Raw genomic sequence first — 11,893 nt, 5'->3', positions numbered from 1 at the left:
ATGCACACATGCATATATATATCTCTAATAGGTTTATATATAACATAAATACATAGCTAACATAAAGGAGGCCCTGGGTGCTGCAAACGGTTAATGGTCTGGGCTGCTAATGGAAAGGTTGAGTCCACCCAGAGGCACCTCGGAAGAAAGGCCTGGCAATCTGCTTCCAAAAAATCAGCCATTGAAACCCTATGGAGCACAACTCTTCTCTGGCCTAGTTCCCTCCAGTTTGGTGGAAGGTTACATTCGGAGAAAATAGTCCCTAACGCCCCGAAACTTTTCAGGGGGAAAGGGCATTTGACGTGCCTCTGGCACATATGAGATCACTGTAAGTCAGGATTGTACTGGTTTTGTATAACATAAAATCTTTTTAAAACAATCTGACATACCTTCTGATTCCGTTAGAAATGGTGTTTAGGTTTTAGTATACATATACTCCACGCCATTCTGTATACCAGAAATCTTGCTTGCAGTGTTGTGTGTTTCAAAGGATCTAAGGTATGATAAGAAGCTCTGGTGACTCCAGGGTTAAAGAGCTTGGTTGCTAACCAAAAGGTGGGCGGTTCAAATCCACCAGCTGTTCTTGGACACCCTATGAGGCCGTTCTGCTTTGTTCTGTAGGGTTGCTGTCAGCATCAAATCAACTCGATACCAACAGGTTTTTGTTTGTTGTTTGTTTTTTGGTTTAGGGTTTAATAAAAAACAAACCCATTGCTGTGGAGTCAATTCAAACTCATAGTAACTCTATAGGACAGAGTAGAACTGCCCCATGGGATTTCCAAGGAGCAGCTGGTGGTTTGAACTGCTGACCTTTTGGTTAGCAGCCAAGCTTTTAACCACCGCGCCGCTAGGCCTCCTAGGGTAGAACAGAGACTCATTAAATGATAGCTATTAGTATTAGTTAACTTGATATCTTCCAAAGTGCTTTGCACATGGCAAACACTGAATAAATGAATGAGTGTCCCATGTCCTGTATTACACACACAGGAAAATGTCAGGATGGGACCGTCTAGCTCAATGACTTCATCAGTGAAGCTTAGTGTGGAAGTAGTCATCCTTTTCCCAGGTGCAGGCTTTCTTGATCTTGGAATGTGGACCACTTAAAATTTTTTAGGGGGGAAAAATATGTGCCTAATTAGCTAGTAGGGCCTAACTTCTTGTCAATATGGAACTTAAGAAGTTTGTCTAAACACGGTAAAGCGAAGCTCAGTTGACGCAGATGAGGGGAAAAGATTTCTCTATTTGTTGTTCAAGTATTCATGTCGAAAGAGATTGGTGGGCCCTTGATTCCATGACATCATTCATTAGGAGAGTTTGTGCTGGGAGTGCTACAAGTCACGTGATTCCACGGAGGAATTGATTAAAACAGAATTGCCTTTGTGTTTCTGCCCTCAGCCATATTCAGTTTTCAGTATGTTTGGGAAAAGGCTGAAGCAGAACATGGAGATCTAGTTTATTTTAATGCTGGAAGACTGCTAAGCAGTAAAAACTTGTGGAAGAGATTTACCAGGCTGTTTCCTTAAGGACTTCAGTGAATTAATCAAAAAGGTCCTGAGAAATACAACATGCCAGACCCCTTCTGGCTCATAAGATTGTACTTTCTTACTGATGGGACGTGACAGCTGAGCATGGTGCATGGAACCCTGCAGGGGAATAAAACAAGAGCCGTGCTGATTTGTTCAAAGATGTGTAGGTGTCCACACTGGAGCTGGCCATGACAATGGCGTCAGCTGAGTGCCGCACGTGTTACCTTTCGTTCAAACACCTTGAGCACGGTAGAAGCACTGACTTTGACAAGGTGCCAGGTGATTTGGTGCAAATGAAGTCACAACTTCAGAAGAGAGTCCCGGATTTTGATGTGCAGGTATCATGTTTTGCTGGCTGCTCTTAGAATGTAAATCTTAGGATGCTTCTCAGTTATCAAGCCATGTCTGCGCTGCTGAGCTTCCAGAGCCATTGACTGAGCTGAAAGTGAACTGCGCTCAGGAGAAGACGAAAGTGTGGCCAAATTCTGGGCAAATGTTTGCGTCTAGCTGGTTTAGAAAGTACATTCCTCGGCATGGAAAAGCTGAAATAGAAGCCAAAAGCCATCGTCATTAATATATACCTGTAGTCAGAGACTGAATTTGCATTGGCTGAATATCATTTATTTATTCATTCAACACATACTAGGCCTTGGAGGTACCTCAGTTCTTATGGTCTATAGCAACACTGTCTAACAGGAATAAAATGCAAGCCACATATGTAATTTTAAATTTCCTCTTAGCCATGTTAAAAAAGTAAAACGAAACAGATAAAGTTGATTTTAATAACATATTTAAGCAAATATCGTTTTAATGGTAATCAACATATAGATTATTAATAAGATATTTTACATTTGTCTTCAAATTAAGTCTTTGAAATTCACTGTGCATTTTACCCCTTACAGCCGTCTGAATTCGCTCTAGCTACATTTCAAGTACTCAAAAGCACATGTGACTATGGGTACCATACCAGACAGCCCAGGTCTAGAGAGAAAAACAAATACATCAACAGGCAATTTCAATTCAGTGGGATAAAGGGTTTGGTGAGAGAAGTATAAGGTACAATAAGAGCATGTAAAAGGGGCTAAGTCTCTTCATTTCTTCTCCTAAAAATCCCTTAATTCTGTCTGCTTCTCTGCATCCTTCCAGCCACCACCTCATCCAAGCCAGCACCATCTCTCTCCTAGACTTCCATGATGGTCTGTGAAATTATCTCCCGGGGCCATCCATGCTCCTCTGCAGCTAGAGTGATCTTTTAAAAGTGCACATCTGAGAACGGCCGTATGACTCGGGGATCCCAATCCTAGGTACGTCCCAAAAGAATGGAAAGCAGGAACACAAGCAGATCTGTACGCCAGTGTTCACTGCTGTTCACGACAGCCAAAAGGTGGAAATAACCAAAATGTCCCTCAGCGGATGAATGGATAAACAAAATGTGTGTGCACCCAATGGAATATTACTCGGCCGTAAAGAGAAAGGAAATCTTAATGCATGCCACAACATGGATGCGTTGAGAACATCATGCTGAGCAAACTCCGTCAGTCACAGAAGGACGAATCCTGTATAATCTCACTGACATGACGTAGGCAAATGCATAGAAACCCAAGTTTATTAGTGGTTACCTGGGGTGGGAGGAAGGGGAAGGGGAAGGTATGGCTTAGGGGACACTGAGTTTCTGTTAATGGTGGTGGGATGATTTGGAAAAGGATAGCAAGAATTCTTGCCCCACTCGAAGAATGTAATCAGTGTAATGAATTGTGTACGTAAAAGTTGAACTTGGAAATGTTTTGTTATGTATATTTTTACCACATACACAAGCTTCTAGAAATACCAAAAAAAACAAAAACAAACCCAAACCCGTTGCTATGCATTTGATTTCAACTGAGAGTGAACCAAAAGGACAGAGCAGAACTGCCCCATGGGGCTTCCAAGGAGAACATGAAAAAACAAAGAAGCACATCTGATCAAGTCATTCCCTGCTTTAGACCTTAAGTATATGATGAACGCGTATTGAAGAAACACCAGACGTCGGTCGTAAAGCACCTGGGACAAGACGTCTACTCACTCCAGTGAGTCCTCCCTACCTCCTCCTCTCTCTCTCGTCTCTGCCGCTTTCTTTCCTCGCCGATTCTTTTTTTTGGGTCTGCGTCTGACCCTCTCCTCCATATCATCTGTCAGTCTCTTACCATCTGAAATTGTTTTCTTCTTTCTTACCTTCCACTTTGCATTTTCTTTTTTTTCTTCTTTCCTGGTTTAGTTAACTACAATATACCCTTTGCCGTTGAGTTGATTCCGAGTCATAGTGACCCTATAGGACAGAGCAGAACTGCCCCGTATGGTTTCCAAGGAGCAGCTAGTGGATTCGAACTGCCGACCTCTTGGTTAGCAGCTCTAACTCTTAACCGCTGTGCCACCAGGGCTCCAACTATAATATAGAATTTAAGTAGGTTTAAAATTTTGTTACAGTTATTCTGTGTTCCAAGTTCTTAATTTAAAAACCAGAAGAGCTTGACCTTTCATCAGGATTCAATTAAGATGCTTTTTATTTCATCGTGGTCCTCAAATAACTTTCCTTGTGGATTGGAGCGCTTCTATAGAAAAATACATACTATCTGCTCCTTTTGGGGAGGAAAACTATCCCCTTCGCCGTTTCATAAAGAAGAAAATGGTGCCATGACTCACACAGGATCATTTAGTGATTTGAAAGAAGAAGAAGAACCGAGGCTCCTGTCCACTGGGTAGATCCCTGCGGCCTCCTGGCATAGGGCAGTGAGGCAAGTTAATTATTCTGTGTCTTTAGAGGTCAATAAATAAACACCTAATCAGATAAACCTTCTGGGTAGCTGACAGCTGACAGTTTCCTTAACTTTGCACACTTTCTTTGAAGGACCAGTTCTCTTGCTTGAAGGAACCGCCGACCCAGGCATATGGGTGTTCCCTTTTAGGTCTGAGAGAGTGGGTTTCTGACCCTCTGCAAACTCATCTTTCTGTTTCTGTCTCAGACATAGTAGACAACTCTGCTCGTTGCCAACACTCGTTCTCACCTCCTCTGAAAGCAAGGAGAGATTCTGAAAGTCCAGAAAGATGAAAGGAAGTTGTCACTCAAGAAGGCCTTGCCGCTGTCAAGACACAGTGGATACTAACACGAAACAAGTGAGGGGAGATCTTTGGCTAGAAGACACGTCTCTGTGCAGAAAAGACTCCTCTCCTCCCAGGTTTGGCTTGAGGGTGGGCCTGCCCCCAGCAAGGCTCGACACTTGGCTCCAGAATCCGCATTTGTAGAGCAGCTACTACATACAAGCCGATTCATAGAAATCTGCCTGTTACACCATTTTAATGTTTGTACCCAAGAGAAACTCGTCAGGTTCTTCCAGAGTGGAATCTCATCCTGATGTGAAATCCTGCAGAGTGAGGGCTCCCTTCAGAAATACTTTGGTATTAAGGCACTGTCTTAGTTATCTCGTGCTGTTACAACAGAAATAGCACAAGTGGATGGCTTTAACAAATGGAAATTTTATTCTCTCACAGACTAGGAGGCTAGAAGTCCAAATTCAGGGTGCCTGTTCTCTGGGAAGACCTTCTCTAGAGAAACTCTTGTCGGTTCTGGGGGAAGGTCCTTCAACCTTCCCCTGGTCTAGGAACTTCTCAGCGCAGGGACCCAGGGTCCAAAGGACACACTCTGCTCCTGGCATTTCTTTCTTGGTGGTATGAGATCCCTCTCCTCTCTGCTCAGTTCTCTCTTCTTGTATCTCAAGAGATTGACTCATGATACAACCTAATCCTGTAGATTGAGTCCTGCCTCAGTTGTGTTAAACTGCCTCTAATCCTGCCTCACTAACATCGTAGGGGTTAGGATTTACAACACAGAGGAAAATTACCTCAGATCACAAAGTGGTGGACAGCCATGTGATACTGGGAATCATGGCCTCGCCAAATTGATATACATTTTTGGGTGACACAGTTCAGTCCATAACAGGTAGCTCACCCACTGGGACATTTTTCCTATCTTTGGCTGTTGCTCCATGAACATCCTGAGCCCGTTTCCCCCATTGCATCTTAACAGCTTGCTCTTAACCTCTCACTACAAAAATTTACCAAGCATTTCTTTCTGAATAGAGTTAGTCTTGTGAAAAATAATACAAGCGTGTTGTATTAATTACCAAACTGGTTGCTGTTGAGTCAATTCCGACTCATAGTGACCCTAGAGGACAGAGGAGAACTGCCCCACTGGGTTTCCAAGGAGCGGCTGGTGGATTCAAACTACGGAGCTTTTGGTTAGCAGCCGAGCTCTTAACCACTGCACTTCCAGGGCTCCACTGTATTAGTTAGGATGGACTAATTGCTATAACAAATAGACCCAAATAAGAATGGTGGCTCAAATTCGATAGAAGTTTATTTCTTGCTACTTGGGTGGGAGGGCAGCCCTCCTCTGTGCAGCCATGCAGGGACCTTCATTAACTCAGCTTAATGAATGCCTATCATGCAAAAGGAGCCCTGGTGGCGCAGTGGTTAAGAGCTCACAGCTGCTAATCAAAAGGTTGGCAGTTTGAATCTCCCAGTGCTCGTTGGAAACCCTACAGGGCAGTTCTACCCTGTCCTATAGGGTCGCCAGCAGTCGGAATCAACTTGACGGCAATGGATATCAAGCAAACAGCACGGAGGAGCACACATGGGGTTTTTTTGCAGGCCTGGGAGTGGGATACATCACCCAAAATGTGCTCCATGGACCCGCGTCAGGTCACAGTTTATCACTGGTCCATGACCAGATAAGTACAGAAATAGAGAGTAAGCTTTTAGAAACTTTTATAGCAATTTTTACAGATTTTAGTGTGTTGAATCTAAAAAAAAAAAAAATCTGGGCTTGTAGTTCATATGTATTGATTCTTTTGGAGTCGTTGGGTGGTGCAAATGGCTAACACACTTGGCTGTTAACCGACAGGTTGGAGGTTCTATTCTGCCCAGAGGTGCCTCGGAAGAAAGGCCTGGTGGTCTATTTCCGAAAAGAATCAGCCATCGAAAACCCTATGGAGCACAGCTCTACTCTGACACACAGCGGGTCCCAGGAGTGGGAGTTGACTTGATGGCAGCTGGTTCGTGGGGTTTCCGGTGAGCAGTTGGTACTCGGTCAATATTTGTCGTGTGAATGAATAAAGCGTTTTAAACTTTTGATCCAGCAAGATGATTGGAGACTCTCTTGTCTGTTCCCTGTCTAAGAACAAAGGGTTTGAAGAAGATAGGGCAAAAAGTTGAGACAGCAACAGAAGGAGCTAAAGTAAGACCTCAGGAAGACTGTCAAATGGGAAAGCTCTGAAATGTAGGATGGGACATCTCAATGCCTGGAGAGGGGAGACTGCTAGCTGCTTATTCAATAGCCAATGTTTCATTCTTCCTTACTAACAGAGCCCTTATGTTACTGAAGGTGCTGTTATGGATTGAATTGTATCCCCCAAAAAATATGTGTTATAAATTCTAACCCCTATACCTGTGGTTATAACCCCATCTGAGAATGGAGTTTCTTTGTTACGTTAATGAGACATAAGTGTAGGGTGTGTCTTAAATCCATATCTTTTGAGATATAAAAAAGCAGATTAGGCAAGCAAGCAGAAACAACCGAATAAAACCAAACCTGTTGCTATCGAGTCGATTCCGACTCCCAGCGACCCTGTAGGAGAAAGCAGAACTGCTCCGTAGGGTTTCCAAGGAGTGGCTGGTAGATTCAAACTGCCGACCTTTTGGTTAGCAGCTGAGCTCTTAGCCATTGTACCACCAGGGCTCCAAGCAGACACAAAGGGAGGGGAAAATGCATGCCACATGATCACCGAGGACCTTCCCCCAGAGCAAGACAGACAGAGCCTTCCCCTAGAGCCGGTGCCCTGAATTCAGACTTCTAGCCTCCTAAACTGTGAGAAAATAAATTTCTGTTCGTTATAACTAAGACAGGTGGCAATGTACCCAGCTGCAAAACCATGTCTCTCAGAGCCCCCCCTGTAGGTAGGAACAGCAATGAGAAGTAGGTGGGAGTCTTTGGGCGGAGCTTCTTAGAAAGCTCTGTGAAGGGAGATGACTATGAGTTGGAATCCTCCTGATGGCGGTGGTTTGGTTTTTTGGCTTTTTGACTTAACTCACTTAGTTTTTTTTACCTTGGCCTCTTCCTCATTCCCACTGCCCAGAACATGGATGTGGTGTCTGCAGTTACAAATGCATCTCACAACCAGGAGGCAACCCTGAGAGTGGAAACCCTGAGCAAAGCAGAGCAGAGCAGAGAGCTAGAAGGAGCCTAGTGAGGCCCCTAGCGAGATGAGCTCGCCCTTCCAGCACTGGCTTGCCCTTTGAAACTTCTTCTACAGGAGAGAGAGGAAAAAAAAAAAACCTTTTAGTTTCTTTAAGCTACTACTATTTAGATTTTCTGTTTTATGTAGCCAAACCTAATCCTAACTGATACAAGGGGGATAGTTACAAAATGTTTTCATATGTCGAGTATTTCATAGCTATTTACTCTTTTTAGTCTCTATGAATAAAGTGTGTGACATCTCATGTTCTTTAGACATGTTATCAGGAGGAACCAGTCCCTGGAGAAGGACATCATGCTTGGTAAAGTAGAGGGTCAGTGAAAAAGAGGAAGACCTTCAATGAGCTGGATTGACACGGTGGCTGCAACAATGGGTTCAAGCATAACAACAATTGTGAGGATGGCGCAGGACCGGGCAGTGTTTTGTTGTGTTGTACATGGGGTTGGTATGAGTCGGAACTGACGTGACGGCACCTAACAACAACGACAACAGTCTTCAGGACGGTGCTGCAGAGGTTGGCCAGATTGCTCCTAGCATGCTCTGTGTCATTGGGTAAGTTACTTCACTTCTCTGTGCTGCAGTTTCCTCATCTGTAAGATGAAGACAGTAATAGCATCTTCTCGTAGAGTTGAAGATTGAACAAGTTCATACCTGTAAAGTATTAATACTTAGAACTGTGCTTGGCACATAGTAAGTGCTCCATGTTGTCTGTTACCATATTAGCAATATCATGATCATATTCAGAGGCTTGACTATAGCTCAGAAAGCTTCAGTAATTTATTTAAAGTCATATAGCTAGTAAGTGGTAGAGCCAAGATTCCTATCCAGGCTGGTCTGACTCTTGAAACTGCGCCTTTCCCAACTCTTCAGACAAAGATTAGACTGGACTATGGGACATAAAATGATACTTGTTAAGAGTGTGCTTCTTAGCTCAAGTAGATACATGAGACTAAATGGGCAGCTTCTGTCCGGAGGAGAGATGAGAAGGCAGAGAGGGTCAGGAGCTGGTTGGATGGACACGGGAAATCAGGAGTAGAAAGGAGTAGTGTGCTGTCACAGTATGGGGAGAGCAATTAGGGTCCCATAACAATGTATGTATAAATTTTTGTATAAGAGACTAACTTGAAATATAAACTTTCACTTAAACTACAATAATAAACAGAAAAAAAAACTGCGCGTTTCCCACTACATCCCGGGAGGACCCAGTGTGGATAGACTGCAGGGCGGAGGATCCCGAGGCCTGACCATGAATTAAATCTTGGTTTTTGTTCTGTGTAACTATTTCCAATGGAAAGAGTGTCCACGTCGCCCTCTTGTGGCCACAGGACTCACTGTGAGCTCTTGGGCCATCAGTGAGTAAAGAAGGAAGTCAGATGTTTGAGAACGTAGAGCTACTTGTTGCTTTTGGTGATGGGAAAAGAGGCGTCAACTATGGAAGTAGTGAGCACAGCACAGCTATAGTAAAGATGAGTGTCTGAGCACGGATAGAAGGGTATAGACGCAATGAAAGAGAATGCTGACAAATTGTGATGAATGCAAATAATGTCAATGAACAATTTGTGTGAAAAAAATTCATTGGGGGATACGCAATTTTGCAATAACGGTCATAACAACTAAAAATATGCGTGTGGTTACATAGATATGGATGCACGTTCAGGAAGGCATATATGAATATACAGATGTGCGTATATAGGTGTAGTTGTAGGCATATGAATATATGCATATAAACGTTTATATGTGCTGCATGTATTTTCAAATGTAAAAGCACATAGGGGGCACAGTTATAGATACTTACTAGACATAACCAAACACCTCACGGGATTGGTTCACTGGGTTTGAGGGCTTAGGACCATAGTCTTGTGAGGCAACTTGGTCAATTGGCATGATATAGTCCATAAAGACAATATTCTACATCCTAGTTTGGTAAGTAGCGTCTGGGGTCTTAAAAGCTTTCGAAAACCAAAGACACAAGGAAAATATTAGCCCAAAGGACTGGAGGACCACATGAAGACGGCTTCCACCAGAAGAACTAGATGGTACCCGGCTACCACCACCAATTGCTCTGACAGGGATCACAATAGAGAGTCCCGGACAGAGCGGGAGAAAAATGTAGAACAAAATTCAAATTCACAAAAAAAAGACCAGACTTACTGGTCTGACAGAGACTGGAGGAACCCTGTGAGACTATGGCCCCCAGACACCCCGCAACTCAGATCGGAAGCCACTCCCAAAGCCCACTTTTCAGCCAACGATTAGACAGGCCTAAAAAACAAACAATAACATGTGAGGAACGTGCTTCTTAGTTCAATCAAGTATATGAGACCAAATGGGCAACTCCTGCTCAAAAGCAGGATGAGAAGGTAGGAAGGGACAGGAAAACTGGACCAATGGCCATGGGGAACCATGGGGATGGAAAGGGGGAGAGTGCTGTCACGTTGAAGGGATCTAACCGATGTCACAAAACAATTAGTGTATAAATTTGTGAATGGGAAACTAACTTGTGCTGTAAACTTTCACCTAAAACAAAATAAAATTATATTAAAAAAAAAAGCTTATGAGTGGCCATGCAACTATTGGTCTGTACTCCTCTGGAGCAAAAGAGAAGGAAGGAAACCAAAGATGTAAAGAAGAAACGAATCTAGATAGTCTACAGAAACAATGGCCTCACTTACCCTGAGACTAGAAGAACTAGATGGTGCCCAGCTCTACTACCGACTGTTCTGACCAGGGGCTCAATAGACGGTCCTGGATAAAATGAGAGAAAAATGTAGAACAAAACTTAAAAAAAGAAAGGCCAGACTTACTGGACTCGTACAGACTAGACGAACCCCCGAGATTATCACCCTGGGATACAATTTAAACTTGGAACTTAAACCCTCCCACAGGTTACCTTTCAGCCAAATGACAGATTGACCCATAAAATAGGATCACCTGTGAGTACTGTGTTCCTCTAAATAATCATCTAAATGAAACCAGGTGGTTACATTTTCCCCAGAACAAAGACGAGAGTGTAAGAGGGGACAGGAAAGCTAGATTAAGGGAAGCAGAACAATCAAAATGAAAATAATGAGAAAGCTGATATATTGTGAAAAATGTATCCACTGTCACCGAACAATATGTATAGAAATGGTTAAATGTGAATCTAAATTGCTGTGTCAACTTTTACCAAAAACACAATAAAATATTTTTAAAAAAATTGACAGAAGATAGTTGTTATATGGCCATCTAAAAAAGAACTCAAAATAAGTTGATCTTTAGACTGTATTTACTGGAGTTTTCTCATAGTGGAGGGAAAAAAAACAAAACAAAACATTGCCGTCCAGTCGATTCTGGCTCATAGAGACCCTATAGGACAGAGTAGAATTGCCCCATAGAGTTTCCAAGGAGCGGCTGGTGGATTTGAACTGCTGACCTTTTGGTTAGCGGCGAAACGCTTAAACTACTGGGACACCAGGGCTCCATAGTGGAGAAAAGGCGTATCAAAATATAAATTTACTACATTTACTAATTGTTTTCCTCTATGGAAATGTGTTAAATGTAATTAAAATGACCGATTCCTAAAAAAAGAAGGAGGCCAGAAAAGAAGGGCTAAAGTCATCAAAGGGTTAACTTGACTCCTCTGTGAAAAAAGACACGGTTTTCAAGAAAAAAGGAGGCAGCTAGCAAGTTCAAGGGAACCAGACTTAGTTCAGTGCCAGACTTCCCAGTCCCAAGTCCATTCCCAAGGCCAGGTGTGTTCAGCCTCCCATAAAAATGAGGCCCAGAAAACTTGTTAGACCGTTGGTAAGACTTTCTTAAGCATGGGGTTCTCGAGAGATATCGTCCCCTCCCTCAAGGAGCTCACAGTATAATTAATTCATCGAGCAATCGACAGGCAGAATTGTACATGCACTTTTTTTTAGCTTTTTTTTTCCTCAATACCCTATCTTTGGAGATCTGTTCCTGGAGTCAGACTGTCTGGGTTCGCATACTGGTCCTGTTACTTACCGTGTGACCTTAAGTAAGTTATTTAGCCTCTTCGTGCTTTAGTTTCCTCACTTAAAATGGAGGGTGGTAATACTACCTACCTTGTAAGGTCAT

The 11,893-nt window shown here is 43.0% G+C and overlaps 1 long non-coding RNA gene across 1 annotated transcript; it reads left to right on the top strand.

Annotated features, from left to right (window-relative positions):
• Positions 1 to 1,497: 1,497 nt before the first annotated feature.
• LOC111819042 (uncharacterized) lies at positions 1,498 to 4,877 on the top strand. The gene is made up of 3 exons (XR_002822849.1): positions 1,498 to 2,830; positions 3,410 to 3,592; positions 4,526 to 4,877. It is a non-coding gene; the product is annotated as an uncharacterized LOC111819042 (long non-coding RNA).
• Positions 4,878 to 11,893: the final 7,016 nt, after the last annotated feature.

Source organism: Trichechus manatus, unplaced genomic scaffold, assembly GCF_000243295.1.
Source record: "Trichechus manatus latirostris isolate Lorelei unplaced genomic scaffold, TriManLat1.0 scaffold00250, whole genome shotgun sequence".
Classification (NCBI taxonomy): Eukaryota; Metazoa; Chordata; class Mammalia; order Sirenia; family Trichechidae; genus Trichechus; species Trichechus manatus.
The sequence above is the reverse complement of the archived record's forward strand: the minus strand, read 5'-3'. Positions and strand labels throughout refer to the sequence as shown.